Source organism: Pogonomyrmex barbatus, unplaced genomic scaffold (genome assembly GCF_055798465.1).
Source record: "Pogonomyrmex barbatus isolate J1 unplaced genomic scaffold, ASM5579846v1 scaffold7, whole genome shotgun sequence".
NCBI classification, from domain to species: Eukaryota; Metazoa; Arthropoda; class Insecta; order Hymenoptera; family Formicidae; genus Pogonomyrmex; species Pogonomyrmex barbatus.
In genome coordinates, this window is record NW_028297171.1 from 8,187,423 (window position 1) to 8,201,166 (window position 13,744).

A 13,744-nucleotide genomic window follows, 5' to 3' on the forward strand; every position below is an offset into this window, starting at 1 on the left:
AAACAGAACAAGACGAACTAGAGGACTAACATTGGAGAGAAAGAGAAGTCTGAGAGCGGCCATCCCCGGCCTTTTTCGTGGGATCATTGAAACCCCCGTACACTAGCACCCTCGACTTCCATTTTAGCATAGTTGGAATTAAGTAACCACTTCTATTTTCTGACACTGCCGATAAAATATCATTTTGATGTGTGTTCGTGCTGATCCGCGAAATACGAAAAGATTCCTAGCATATTATTGCGATCAAAATTGATATTCGTATCTCATGTTTGTATCTCTGAGATGTTATAATATTAATTGTATATGTATATGTACATAAGAATACAAACATGTTGATAAATGTATATATTAATGTTAATGTTTATCAAACTTTATTCTTTATACAATAAAAGAATTACACGAATGTAAATAGTTGTGTAATTATATAAGTATACTTTTGATCCTTTTGAATTATGGAAGTAGCACGAATATGCGCTAGAATGGTATTTTATCGGCAGTGTCAGGAAAGGAAAGTGGCTATTTAATTCCAAGAATGTTAAAATGAAACTTGTAGGCGCTACTGTTCGGGGGTTTCGATGGTGTCACGAAAAAGACCGGTCGGCCACTCTCAGGATCTATTCAAACAAACTTGCATAGCAGCATAACCATATGTATAAAGAAAATTACCTAATCGCATTTCTATCATAAAGACACACAGATTGGATAATTTTCCTTATACGTTATGGTTATGCTACTATGCAAGTTGTCTGAATAGGGTCTTTCTCCTTATTAATACTTAATATTGACATTAAATTCTTTTTTCAAGAAAAAATTGTAAAAATTGATTTCAAGTAATCTACTTACAATAAATAATATGATTCATAATATCTCAAAACAAAATATTTTGAATATTTAATTTATTCAATATGATAATCATTTCTTTTATTTAACGTCTTTGTTAAAAAAAGGAGTAAATAAAGTAACGAGAATGAGAAAAGAAAATGTTGTGTTGAAAAGCAAATATTTAAATAATTAAAACGAAATTTTTAAAAAAATTTGTAGCGGCATTAAATTCTTATCTTATATTAGGAAAACTATTATTGGGAAATTTAATTTTTTTATGTATGTATGAAGAAAAGTCGCACGCCAAATATATCAAAATAGTATCAAAATATGAACGCATCAAAATATGAAAGTAAGTAAATAGATCTTTGATGAATGTATTTGCAGTGATATCGGTATATCGACGTCGAGGAGAACGGAAGAGGAAGATCATGAATCATCATCATCTTCTTTACTTCATCGGAATGAAGGCAGCGAAGGAAAGACAGGACGGAGGACGCGCAACGTGAGAAGGTGAAGAAAAAGAGGGTCGCGGAAATTGCATCTCTCGACGATGACTGTATTATTTGACGTCATTCGCGCGTAGTCGACGATGTGTGTGTGTGTGTGTGTGTGTGTGTGTGTGTGTGTGTGTGTGTGTGTATTAATATGTACATACGCAAATATACGCGTTGCAGGAACGCGCAAGATGTATTCACGAATAAGGCGACCGCTCATATCTAGCTACGCGCAAATAGTTGCATCCAGCAGCGAAACCGGAACGACATTGATGAAGAAGAATAACTCACACAAGAATTGCAAAATTACGATTATTATTATCGCGTTTGGTCATCGTCAACTGCCATCAATTGTTAGTCCTTTAGATTCCTCCAGACTGAATGTATCATCTTATATCATGATCGCAAGGATTGGGAGTTACTAAATAAAAATGAATTTGAAGCATTTTAAAAATGAGCATGAAAGTAATTTCAGACATTTGCGTTTCAGTTTTTGTATTTTCTTCAGCAATTGCATGGAAAGAATGATACTAAAGTAATCTAAAAATTTAGCCAGTCGTCAGAACGTTCTAATAATTATTTTAATAGTCCAATAAAATTATTTTCAGGTCTATATCTGATTAATTTTTCATTGCTTTAATAAAATTATTTTTTCCACTCATAATCATGCGAAGAATATCAGTATACCAGTATAAATTTAGGTTACAAACGCAAAAATAAACTCTAAAGAAATTGATAAATGAAAATAGAAATAAGAATAAAAAGAAATACACGAAGAAATAAAAACATATTCTTTTAGAAAAAACAATGTTGTTGATATGTTTAAAAATTTGATCAAATACAGATCTAAATAAGTTTGTTATGCCATTAAAATATTTATGTTAAAATTTAAATGCTAAAGAATAAAAAATTTTTGCAAAAAAATTATGTTTAAGCATTATTATTTCGATGGCTCAACAAAATTATTTTCAGATTTGTATCTAGCCAAATTCTTTAGATGCTTCAGCAGAAACCATTTCTTTCTATATTTTCATTGAAAATTTTTACAAAGATTTGACAAATCGAACGTAAGAATTAAAGTTTTGAAGTGTATCAATCACAGAAATAAGTTTATTTTATAGAGTTAACGTATATCTTTATCGATAAAATTAATTTAATATAATTTAATATAATTAAATTAATATAATTTTAATTAACTTAAATATATGTTTAAATATACATTTAAGAATAAACTAGAAACACGAAGGCGCACAGAAGAGAAACTAGGCTAAACGACATTTCGAATATATTCCCGTTTCTGCTTTCCGACATTTTCTTCTGCTTATGTCAGCTCGACTTAGCTCAACAAGAATTATTGAATCACGAAGAGTCTCTTGCAACTAGGTCAGAAGCAAACGTTTGCTTGAATTTTTTTTATTATTTCTGTATTAAATTCATCTTAAAGACTTACGATCGCATTTCATAAAGTGAAATCTCATATCTACAATAACGCGAAATTATTCGGTATTATTGTAACCGGCATTTTGCACTTCACTATCGACAAAGGGATAATTCAGATAAGACGATAAAGAAATAATTTGACAAGAAGTAAGGGATTCCATAAATAAGAAGCAGAGACCGTCGAAGGAAAGAGAGCCGAGGAGAGATAGACCGAAGCTCAGCTTATAGTAAGAGCGACATAAGCCGTAGTTACTATATTGTCGCTGGGAAACGAAAATAGCTGCTGTCAGCCCCAGAAGCAAGCAAGCCATTGCGGCGAGGAGGCGAGGAGGCGATGGAGGACTAAGGTGGCATGGCGGCGCATAGTGTGCGACGACGAAGAAGGTGCGACGAGGAAAAGCGATGATGAAGAGGATGTTCTATAGGATCTGGAATGAAGAACCCGGCCGAACGGACTTATTCCCTTACGTAATCTTTCTTCCTCTTCCTCTTCTTCTTCTTCTTCTTTCTCTTCTTTGTGTTTGAAAGCCAGACACGCCGCGGATTATATATATTGTTCGAAACAGATGAAAACTTGATAAAATAATACTATGTACACTATTAAAAACTCGATAGCTCACAATAAAAATAAATATTGATTATAAGAGCCTCGAGGGAGATAAATGATAATAGGGCTTGTAAATTGATATCTGCTGGTCCATATGGTGGAACCGTTGGAATGCAAACATATTTTCTCGAGGAATTGAAAACTTGGTTACATGTGCGAAAAAATGGCAAGAGAAAAGATTCTTAAAGAAATAATTATACATGGTAGTTATTAATCTGAAGATATCAATTAAGCATTAACAATATGCTAATAATACTTCAATAGTTCAAATCATTAGAACTGTTTAACCAGATATAAACAGAATTACTGTTATTAAATTAATTTACCTCAGTTAAATTAATTTGGCTAGATATTGGAAACCAACAAGTCAACAATACCGATAATTGATGATGATATAATTTTGAACGGCAACAATTTTATATACGAAAAAAACAGTTTTGCTGACAAATCTAAAAATTTCAGATCAGATATAGATCTTAAAATAATTTTGTCGGATCATTAAAATTATCATGTAAGATTTCTAAACGTGATAATAATATTGCAAAAATGTTTTATTTTCTAGGAACAAATTTGTACATCGTACTTAATAATTTTGAAGGCCGAACAAAATTATTTTCAGAATCTGTATCTGGCCAAATTTTTAGATTTGCCAGTGCAACATTGTTCTTTCTATGCATGTAATGTAATACAATGTAATCTGGCGATGTGATTTATCTTGTCGCTATGCCATTTTCGAATGCCAACGAAATTCACCAGCACAGTCGTATTCATTGAGTCCTCATCCACCGACGGGATTAATTATAATTACCTCAGTCTCGCGAGTCCGGTCCAAGTATCTTCGCCGAAATTAGACCACGGCGTCCGCTGCATTAGCGAATATACCGCAAATTACACAACATAACTTGTAATTATTGTAGCGGCGGAACGTAGGCTATATGGGAAAAACTGTATGGAGATTAAGATGGGAAAAACTATGTGGGGGCTAGATGGGAAAAACTAGATGGGGGCAATATGGGAAAAACTATGTGGGTGCTAAATGGAAAAACTATATGGAGGCTACATGGGAAAAACTAGATGGAGACTAGATTGGAAAAAGTATGTGGGAATTAGATGGGAAAAACTATGTGAGGGCTAGATGGTAAAAACTATGCGAGAATTAAATAGGAAAAACAATGTAGGCGACGGATGCCAAGAGATGAGTCTCTCCCTCGAAGAAGGAAACGCGTCAATGTTTGCCGTCGCGACGGCCGATTAATAACGTCAATTGGCCGATATTGAACCACGCAGCCAACTTAATTTCCGGTCTGGTGCATTCTGAAAAAGACGCGGAGAAGCGTCAGGAGGTAAAGAAATCGGTGCATCGTGGTTCCGGTGAACTTGCACTTGATACTGCATGCGTCCTCGACCGATCGCGTTCCTCTTCGATTTTCATATTGGAGAACAAGTTGCCGACAAGACATGGATATATCGATCAACAAATTTTTTTTATTTATGTTATATAGAAAAAAATGCTGATTTTAATTGCTGAATTTGCAATCAATTTTTATTTTATTGTTAAGATAGTGACATGTTTGTTAAAGATGGACCAGTATAGTGACAAATTTATTTTTCAACGATTTTCAATTTATTTTTAACGAGCAAGTTCTTTTATTTTACAAATAGAACAAATTTTCCTGCGAATAATTGGCAATTCGACAGAGAAATTTATTTTCGCCCTCACAGCGATAATTGTCGCTGCAATAAAATCCTTTTTTCAAAATTCATCACTTCACTTTTGCAAAATTCATCGATTTTGCTTCTCGATCGTGTGACAAAACCGGCGCTGGTCCACCGACCGGCCATTTCTCATTCGGAGACGTCGTCGCGTCGATCATCGCCATCGGCGATGATCTGGCGCGAGATGTGCCGAGGCACCTCGATAGAGAGACGGGCGATTTGGCACCGAGGCGGAATCGAGGATACCGTGTTCTCGTTCATCGTCACCGTTCCGGCTCCTGATTATACTCACGGCGCCAATGCTCCGACCGGCGTTGAACGACGTCTCATGGCACTAGCGAGAGCAGAGAGAAGAACGCCGATTTTAACCGCGCCTCGCGATAGCGATAGCGCGCATTCCCGAGTGAAGCTATCTCGAGCCGTCGAGCGTGCGCTTGGCACGATTCGACGGAGCGGAGTCCACGAGATGCTGCGGGTCCAGCGGCGATATTCTTGGTCCTCTACCGGGCGCTTTTACAGGCCGCCGAACGAGCTTCCTTGTAGGGATCGCGGTCAAAGTGGCTTTCAGGAAAGACCACGACTGTTCTGGGCAGCGTAAACGTATATCTCAAGTATTTTCATATTTTAGGAACTTCGTGTTATGTGTTATGGTGTATAATAAACCTCGTTTTCAGCAGTGCGTAACGTTCACAAATCTCGAGTGATTTTAGAGAAAGATTAAATACATTTAATGAACGTCTTATTTTTTTTTTACACGTGTCTTCTGACAAAAGAACCGATTGTTTTCTATTAGAAATGAGGAACTTGAGACGGGAAAGAATCGAGATTCATAGACTCGTTAATCTTCGTAGTTTGGACAGCGAGTCTTGCTTATCTCCCATAGCCTTCCGTGTAAATATCGTCCACGCGGCGGTACAACAGAGTTTCAAATATTTTCCCGAGTCGTTTCGCCTCACGTTTATTGAATCGAGCCGCATCGTAAACTCTCGAACGCTCTCCTTTATTGGTGAGCGAGGCATTCGCTCGCTCGCTCGTGAGCTAAGATCATCAAACGCGAATATAGCGGAAATATACGAAACGCGTAAACTAGCGCGCGTATGCGGAATGACTCGACCAGCTTGACTGAACCGTTGAGAAAATTAATCATTCAAGTTCCGTTTGTTTCGACTTTGATTTATTTAAAATAATTCGAAAGTCATAAATAATCTTCGAGCGATATTGAAAATTTATTCATCGATACATAAGATACAAATATCAACTGATCATTGATAATGCAATATCACTTGATCATTGTGTTTCTTGTTTTCTTCTCAATTTTTATTTAATGATTGTAAGAATTCCTTTCCCTGATTGAAGAAATTTTCTTGCAATGATTTATATTATATATATTATATATTATGTTTATCATATGTTTTGAAATTTTATTCTCATTCAACAAATAAGAAAGCAGTATGAAACAAACACAGGAACAACGTAAGAAAGCAGTATGAAAACGAAAATTTAAGCATGAAATGCAAAGCGAAATGTATGTTGTGTGTACACAGAAAGAAATAAAAAAAATATACTATAATACATAAAAATAATGTATAAAATAAAATATGTATTTATATATTTATAAGATAAAAAGAATATAGTATCAGAAGATTATAATTATGAAACTGTTACAATTACAGAAGATATTTATAAATTGCCTTATTGCCTTTGAAAAATCCCAGAAAAAAATTTATATTTCTAAAATTCATAAATATTTTTTTTAATAACTTATTTCAATATAACATTTTAATGTAGCAATACAAATTTTTTATACTCAGAATATCTGGCTTGTTTCTTCAGTTTTATTTCATCACGCATTTATATATTACAGAGGCTTTTAATATCTTTTACCCGCAATTGAAAGCGATCCAAGAGCTAAACGATGCGATAAATAAAACACCGAGACGACCCAAATTAATGACGAATTATTTCAATATGATTTAATGTATCGCATTTAATCAGTTCGTTCGCACAACTCGTACGTGGTTCCTCTCCCTTCTTTCAATGTTTGCTAGCTTCAAACGGAATGTGCAAAATCGAGTAGAGTTCCATTTTGAATTGAACAAAAATACAGATTGGCGAAGTTAGAGGACAAATTCGAATGTTAAGTAAAAAAATCAAAGGAAAGTAATAAAGATTTTCTTCGGAAGAAAGAATCGAAGGAACAAGCGGGACATTCCGTTCTCTAAGAGACTCGATTCGTTCATGGGAAGTCGCCAAAGTATGATTCAGGTAGACGATACGACGAGAGTAGGATTATCCAGAACTTTGAGATCTGGACACGTCGCTCGTTGTCGCATTACGTTTACGCTTGTGTAATGCCAAATTCATGATCGCCACGACAATGATGATGACTCAAACCTCAAGGCTCCGTTCACGTCTTCGGCGAGGTGAGCCTCGCTTCATTTGTGCCTGGTCTTCTCTCTCTCTCTCTCTCTCTCTCTCTCTCTCTCTCTCTCTCTCTCTCTCTCTCTCTCACATGCACGACGTTGGCCCGGTTTATCTCCGCCGATCCCGAAATAATCTTTAGATTCGGTCTCTTCTGCTTCTTGCTTCGGTCTCTATCGTGCGTGTGTGCATGCGTGCGTGCGTGCGTGCATGCACGCGTGTTCTTACATCCGACGTCCTCGCAGCACATACCTACGACTTCTGACTATAGAATTGCGATCCGCTAGAAGAGATACGTCCGAAACCGCAGCCAACATCGACGTCATTTGAATCGATCGTTCGTGTTGAAGTAAAGTAGAGCGAATCGCCGAAAAATTACGGAAAGAGATATCGAATGGAAAATGCGAAAAGTAGAGTGGAGATTTATTTTAGACACGAGCGTGTCTATTTGCAACTATTGGGAGGCACAACCTCATATAAAGGCGGAGCAAACGAACTCATTTCACGATAATATCCGATAGCATTGGTAAAAATAAACAGAAATATTATAAAAAAAATTTGAAGAGAAGGTGATCGAAAGGAAATGAGATATTAATTTAATTAAATGTTAATTAAAAATCTTAAATTAAATATTAATTAAATATCCTAACACTTTTCATTTTTTTTCTTCTTTCTTTTTATTTTTTAATAACAAATATTTTGTGATAATAGATTTATAAAATAATTCGCATTTTTTTTTTCAATTTATGTGGAATATATATACGATAATAATAATAATTGTAAGGATAGAATTGTCAAGCATCGACTTGTTCTCATTTTAGTTTTCACTATAGTATAGATCAAATCTACTATTTGTTTAGTTTTTTATTAAAAAATATTAATTTAACATCGTTAATTTAACGAATAGTCACCATCCGTTCGAAAATCGCTGAATTCGTGCCAAATATCGCGAGAAAACTCATCGATAAATCGCCTCGCGTGCTCGCAAATTGCCGTTCGTGATGATTTAAATCTCACCCATGCGAAACTTCAATCATGTTTATTTGCCAAGCGTGGACGATGTTATTTTTCATCATTTCTAATTTCTGAATTTTAAGGAAAACATTAGGAGAAAGTGATTTGTATTAAATAAATGATCATACTTTGATTAAAGCAAATTAGGCTGCTTCAGAAATTATTTTTGGAAGTACTTTTATGTGTGATTTAAAATAAAATAAAACTAAATCGATAGAACATATAGAATAAAATAAAATAGAATAAAATTGATTATAAAAAAATTATTGTAGAACTTAGAATTTCCTTGGAATATCCAATACATATCCGAGGTTTATACATATAAACATAATTGCTTGAGATATTCTTAAGCGGTTATATAATAGAAACGGTGCAGGATTATAAAATCCAGTGAGAGAGAAGAAAATATTAAAGAGCGACAAATGTTCTTTTTATAATCTACAAAATTAAATTTTCTTCTCTGAGAACGTGTAACAGCGTGTGTCTCTCACTCGAATTCCTGCGCTATCTTTCATCCCGCTAATTTTACACGCATCGTGAGATAAGTCATGCAACAAGGGAATCAAAGGGGGACGGGGGGGGGGGTGAGCTCGAGATTTTAAATGATTCAGAGGCTTCGCTCTTTTCGCATAGCCTCGCCTAGCACACACGTTTGGCACGCACACCGGCTGTCCGATCGTAACTATCGTGGCTCTTCTGGCACGCCGACATCGGTCACCCACGCCCGTGGAATAAGAGCGTCCTAATGACGCGCGATCGCCTGTAATGATTTTACGTAATAATCGAGCGAGCAATCGCGATAGATAAGCGCCGCATGAATGAAAACTCGCGGACATCTTGCACGCAAACGGATGCCAGCATAAATGTATCTATTGAAAATAACAGATATGTACTATTAAAAATCTTAACAAACTGTGATATATATATATATATATATATATATATAAATATTAAAAATCTTAAAACGTATAAATATATTAATTATAATTATAAGTATATAAATATTATAAATCTTAAATATATTCATAAATCCTTATGAAAAAGTTGCAAATGTCAAGTGTATTATTATCTTTCTTTTTTCTTTTTATAAAAAATTTCATCTAGGAGATCAAATAACAAATATTGGCATTTGCAGAACTTAAATGAAATTTTGGAGAAATGTTTTATATTACATGATATTAATTTCTATATTCAATTATGTGTTTTCTTTAATTTGAACTGAATAAAACAATCTCTTTTTATTTTCTGCAATGTCAGTTTTGAAAAGTTATAGACTTTTAACATCGAGTTCATTCAAAAAATTTTATGTTATACAAAATGCTTTACTAGTTCCCGTCGATTATGACAAGCAGACAGAAGAAATGAGTTTCTCAATTGACCTTATGACACGTGTCGTACGACGCATCAGACTGAGAATCATCGTCCTCTGCGCGTTTCTTCCTTTCATTAATGAGAACTGGAAGAGATCCAATTTCCACGTGAGAAAATTGCAGCTGTACTGCACTGAAGCGTTATACCTCCAAATCACATGGAGAGGAAAACTCTATAATTTGTTTTTAGAATTGGAAAATATTATATTTACTACTTTAGAAAGCTTATCATATTCTTTAAGATTAATATAAAAAATTGGAAAGATTACATAAAAATAAAAGATTGGAAAATCTGATTATAAATCATGAATTAATTTTTTTTCGATTATCCTGAAAAAAGAAATAAAATTTTCAAAATTGTTTTATGAAAAAGAAAAAATATTTTTAATACATAGATAAGATTTGCTTTTGTATAAATACTGAAATATTTAAAAAGTAATATATTTATTTCATTATTATTATTATTATAAAAATATCTTTTATTAAAAAAATCTTTATTTATCTATTATATTTTACTTTAATCTTGTTATTTTTATAAAAATCACAATATTTTCTCGCCAATGTTTAAATAAAAATTATTTATACTGTTTCGCTATATATATATATATATATATATATATACGTCTTTCGATCGGCGTCTATTTCGATGCACTCGAGTGCAACGACGGCATATCATGTGGATTGGGACGATGACGGCATGGAATTCGGTTTATGGCGCTGCCCGGTAAGTGTAAATATTATTCCTGCGGAGGTTTTACGTGGAAAACGCCAAGGCTCGTCGCGACCACTGCTCGAGCGCAAGCGCGAATTTCGTTTACATTCTGGAGTACGCTTGGAAAGGCGGATGCAGATCTCACTGAAGACGAATACGAGCATTTACGGATGGACGTGGTTTCGATAAATATAGCGAATACTCTTCCTTTGATATAGTTTGAAGAGAACATATTCATCAATGTATCTGAGTTCATACTCGTTCATACTCGCGGTACCATTCACGCTTATTGAACTAAGACATTTGTTCGATATCCCTTTGTGTCCTATGCTCGAATCCATGAAGAAAGAACTCTCTCGTTTGAATCGTCGATCGTATATACAGAATGCATGCTCATTCATATCTTTATAAATTAATTACTTGCTAATTACTGCAAAATGATAGAGATCTTTTCCATTTAAGTTTAACTCGTTCTATCTATTCACAAGAGGTAATATAGTCATCCTGTATATAAAAATGCCACATATGTCAAATTTTTATTCTCAGATACCTCGATTTTTTTTTAACGATTTTTCTTACGCACTTTTTAAGTGGATATTCGTGTCTGAATATCAATCACAAGTATTTATCGTCGTCACACCAATAATACAGAAAAAGAAAGAAGAAATGGGAACTAAAAAAAAATTTAAACAATTTTTTATACCTAGATGCAAAGTCTTGAGAATTTTATTAAATTTGTCAGACGAAATGTGATTATTATTTTAACGCATTAATATTTTGTTTTATAATTTAATAATTTTGAAAAGATCTTTGAAATTAATTAAACACGAAATAAAATATTTCAAAATATTTAAAAGAGAAGCAAATAAAAGAAGAAAAAACCTGTTAAAAAGAAGTAGGACAAAATATATAATACTATGTGTATCAAATTAGGAAATAATTTAAAAAAATGTTAGAATATCATAGAGTCTAACGCAACGCAATATCTTCTCTTTAAAATCATTCGGAGAAAACATGACAGCCCGAAAAATGAATACTAGCACTAGCACAAGAACAGGAACCAAAAGGAGCGCTCACGTGGGAGTTCAAAAATTGTCGTCATTGGTCGAACACAAGGTCAGTCGAAGCACAGCGAGTAATAGAGAGAGATATTCATCGACCATCCATCCATTTCAAATAACTGATGTCCAATTCGTTTTGACGTAATGGACACGAGCGAATCGTCGTTCACCGGCGCGCATCCCGAATAACGCTCGCGTCCACGTGTGCCCTCCACGTGGTGAGCTCCTTCTTCCCTTTCCCTCTCCTCTCCTCCTTTCTCACTCCCTCTCTTTCCGTCTCCATTCTCTTCTCCCCCTCGACGGTCACCAAGCGCGATGGAAGACCCGTGCGAAGCGAAGAAGCGAGCGAAGCACCCCCTGAAATTCCGCCACCTCTTTCTTCCATTTCGAGATTCGCGACGGTCGCCATAGCTGGGGGCAGCCCGGAGTATCAAGTCAGAGGGATGGCCGAGAGAGGGGATCGGACAGCGGCGTGGCGTCTCGCTCAGACGTCTATTTTCATCTCACTCGTCGGCGTCGCGGCCACCCCTTGTCGCACCGCGTTCTCGGTATCATCGTCCGCCTAAAAAGGTAGATTGGCCGTGGAAGTAACGCGATATGCGATTCGCCAACCCGTCGGGCCAATCGATCGCGGCGTTACACTCTAGGATCACGTTGCATGCGCTTATATTGGGAGCCCCCGCTCGTTTCCCTGACAGAACGGCTCTCTAACGTAAGTGCACCACGTCGCGTCGCGTCGCGACGCCGCCGGCTTCCATATTTTTTTTTTTTTTTTTCTTTTCTTCTTCCTCTTCTCTTTCCTCTCGATTGACAGAAGACGAAAGAGGTGAAAATACGGCGAGGAGAACGGAAGTGGGTCCTCTTTCGCGTATCGGATCTCGTGCGATAAACCGGGGGTGTAAAACTGGTCCCGGCGTCATTGCGGGGTTGTCGCATTCACCCTCATCATCGGAGGTCGCACACTTACTCACAGCGCTCACTCACAGAGCATCAACGGTCAACAAACATATAAAATAAACATACGCATACACGTGTGTACACGGTATCGGTGATAAGGACGAGCGAGCGAAGTTGTCGGCAACGCAGGGTGAGATTTAGGGCCGCAAGAGAAACTCGCGAGAGAACTGAGTTCGGATGGTCGTGCCCCTCCTCTTCTTCGGGAGGATCGCGTGTGTATCTGTGCCGAGAGATTGCGGGGGTTCTCGCGGGAAAAAAATCGCCAGGTGGGCGAAAAGTGATACCAGCTGGCGAACGGGCTCTGGTGATCTATCGAGGGAGTGACCTTCGTTGACTCTTGGTGAAGTACTCGTGTGAAAATCCGACGAGGTGCAACCAAGAGGATGTGTTAGGAATCTTTAGAGGAATCTTTTACATGTGTGTGCTTATTATCCCTTGAATGGTGTACGAACACAGTGTTGCTTCTTTTTCTTCCTTTTATTTTTTCTTTATTCCCCACTTTTTTCTGGTCTGATTCAAATCAGATCGAAAGGAAGAGCGAGTTTAAGTTTCCGATGTCGATTAAATTGACTTCTGATTGGAAAATTTTTCTCTCGATGGAACTAACAAAGTGCAAATATTAAGGATATACCATTGTACTATGCTACCCAAGTTTGATAGGATATCTTTTAGCACTTAACTTACTTTAAATAAGTCGAAATTTGCTCGTATTTAAATTGTTGCCTTTTCAACCTTATCTATTTATAATATTTTTATATTTATTTATAATTTACAATATTATATCAATTTCAATAATTATTTTTTAAATAATTGTTGAAATAGAATTAGATATGTAATTAAACATTCAATTTATTAAGAATCAGTAAAAATAAAGATGTTTTTTCTTAGATGATTTAACAATACAATGAACACAATGAACATAAAATTCTTCATTTTAATTTATGATTATTATAAGAAATGTCATAATTTTTAAAAATAATTTTTAATTAATTATTTTCATAATCAATCAATCTGTTGAAAATAAGAATAAACATTTTATTTTATTTTTTTAAACAATTTAGTTTAATAGCATAAAAAAATACTAAATTCTTCATTTTATAATTGTTTTGCAAAAAATGTAAGAGATA

The 13,744-nt window shown here is 35.4% G+C and overlaps 1 protein-coding gene, 1 long non-coding RNA gene and 1 pseudogene across 17 annotated transcripts in view; 1 reads left to right on the forward strand and 2 right to left on the reverse strand.

The window, feature by feature from the left end:
• Positions 1-4,906: 4,906 nt before the first annotated feature.
• Positions 4,907-6,218, reverse strand: LOC148934966 (uncharacterized; annotated as a pseudogene).
• Positions 6,219-11,067: 4,849 nt separating this feature from the next.
• Positions 11,068-12,228, reverse strand: LOC148934967 (uncharacterized). Its single transcript, XR_016140889.1, has 3 exons — positions 11,677-12,228; positions 11,183-11,272; positions 11,068-11,103 (listed from the first exon to the last, which is right to left on the reverse strand). It is a non-coding gene; the product is annotated as an uncharacterized LOC148934967 (long non-coding RNA).
• A 4-nt stretch (positions 12,229-12,232) lies between these two features.
• The window catches only part of Mhc (myosin heavy chain), a 48,325-nt gene continuing 46,813 nt past the window's right edge, over positions 12,233-13,744 (forward strand). For 15 of the 16 annotated variants that reach the window (XM_011648737.3, XM_011648741.3, XM_089083280.1 and 12 more), the window contains exon 1: positions 12,233-12,372. The gene's annotated coding sequence lies outside the window, so the exon portion shown is untranslated. Of the gene's footprint in view, positions 12,373-12,562; positions 12,748-13,744 lie in introns of those variants that run through there. The other variant, XM_011648727.3, reaches the window with a different exon arrangement.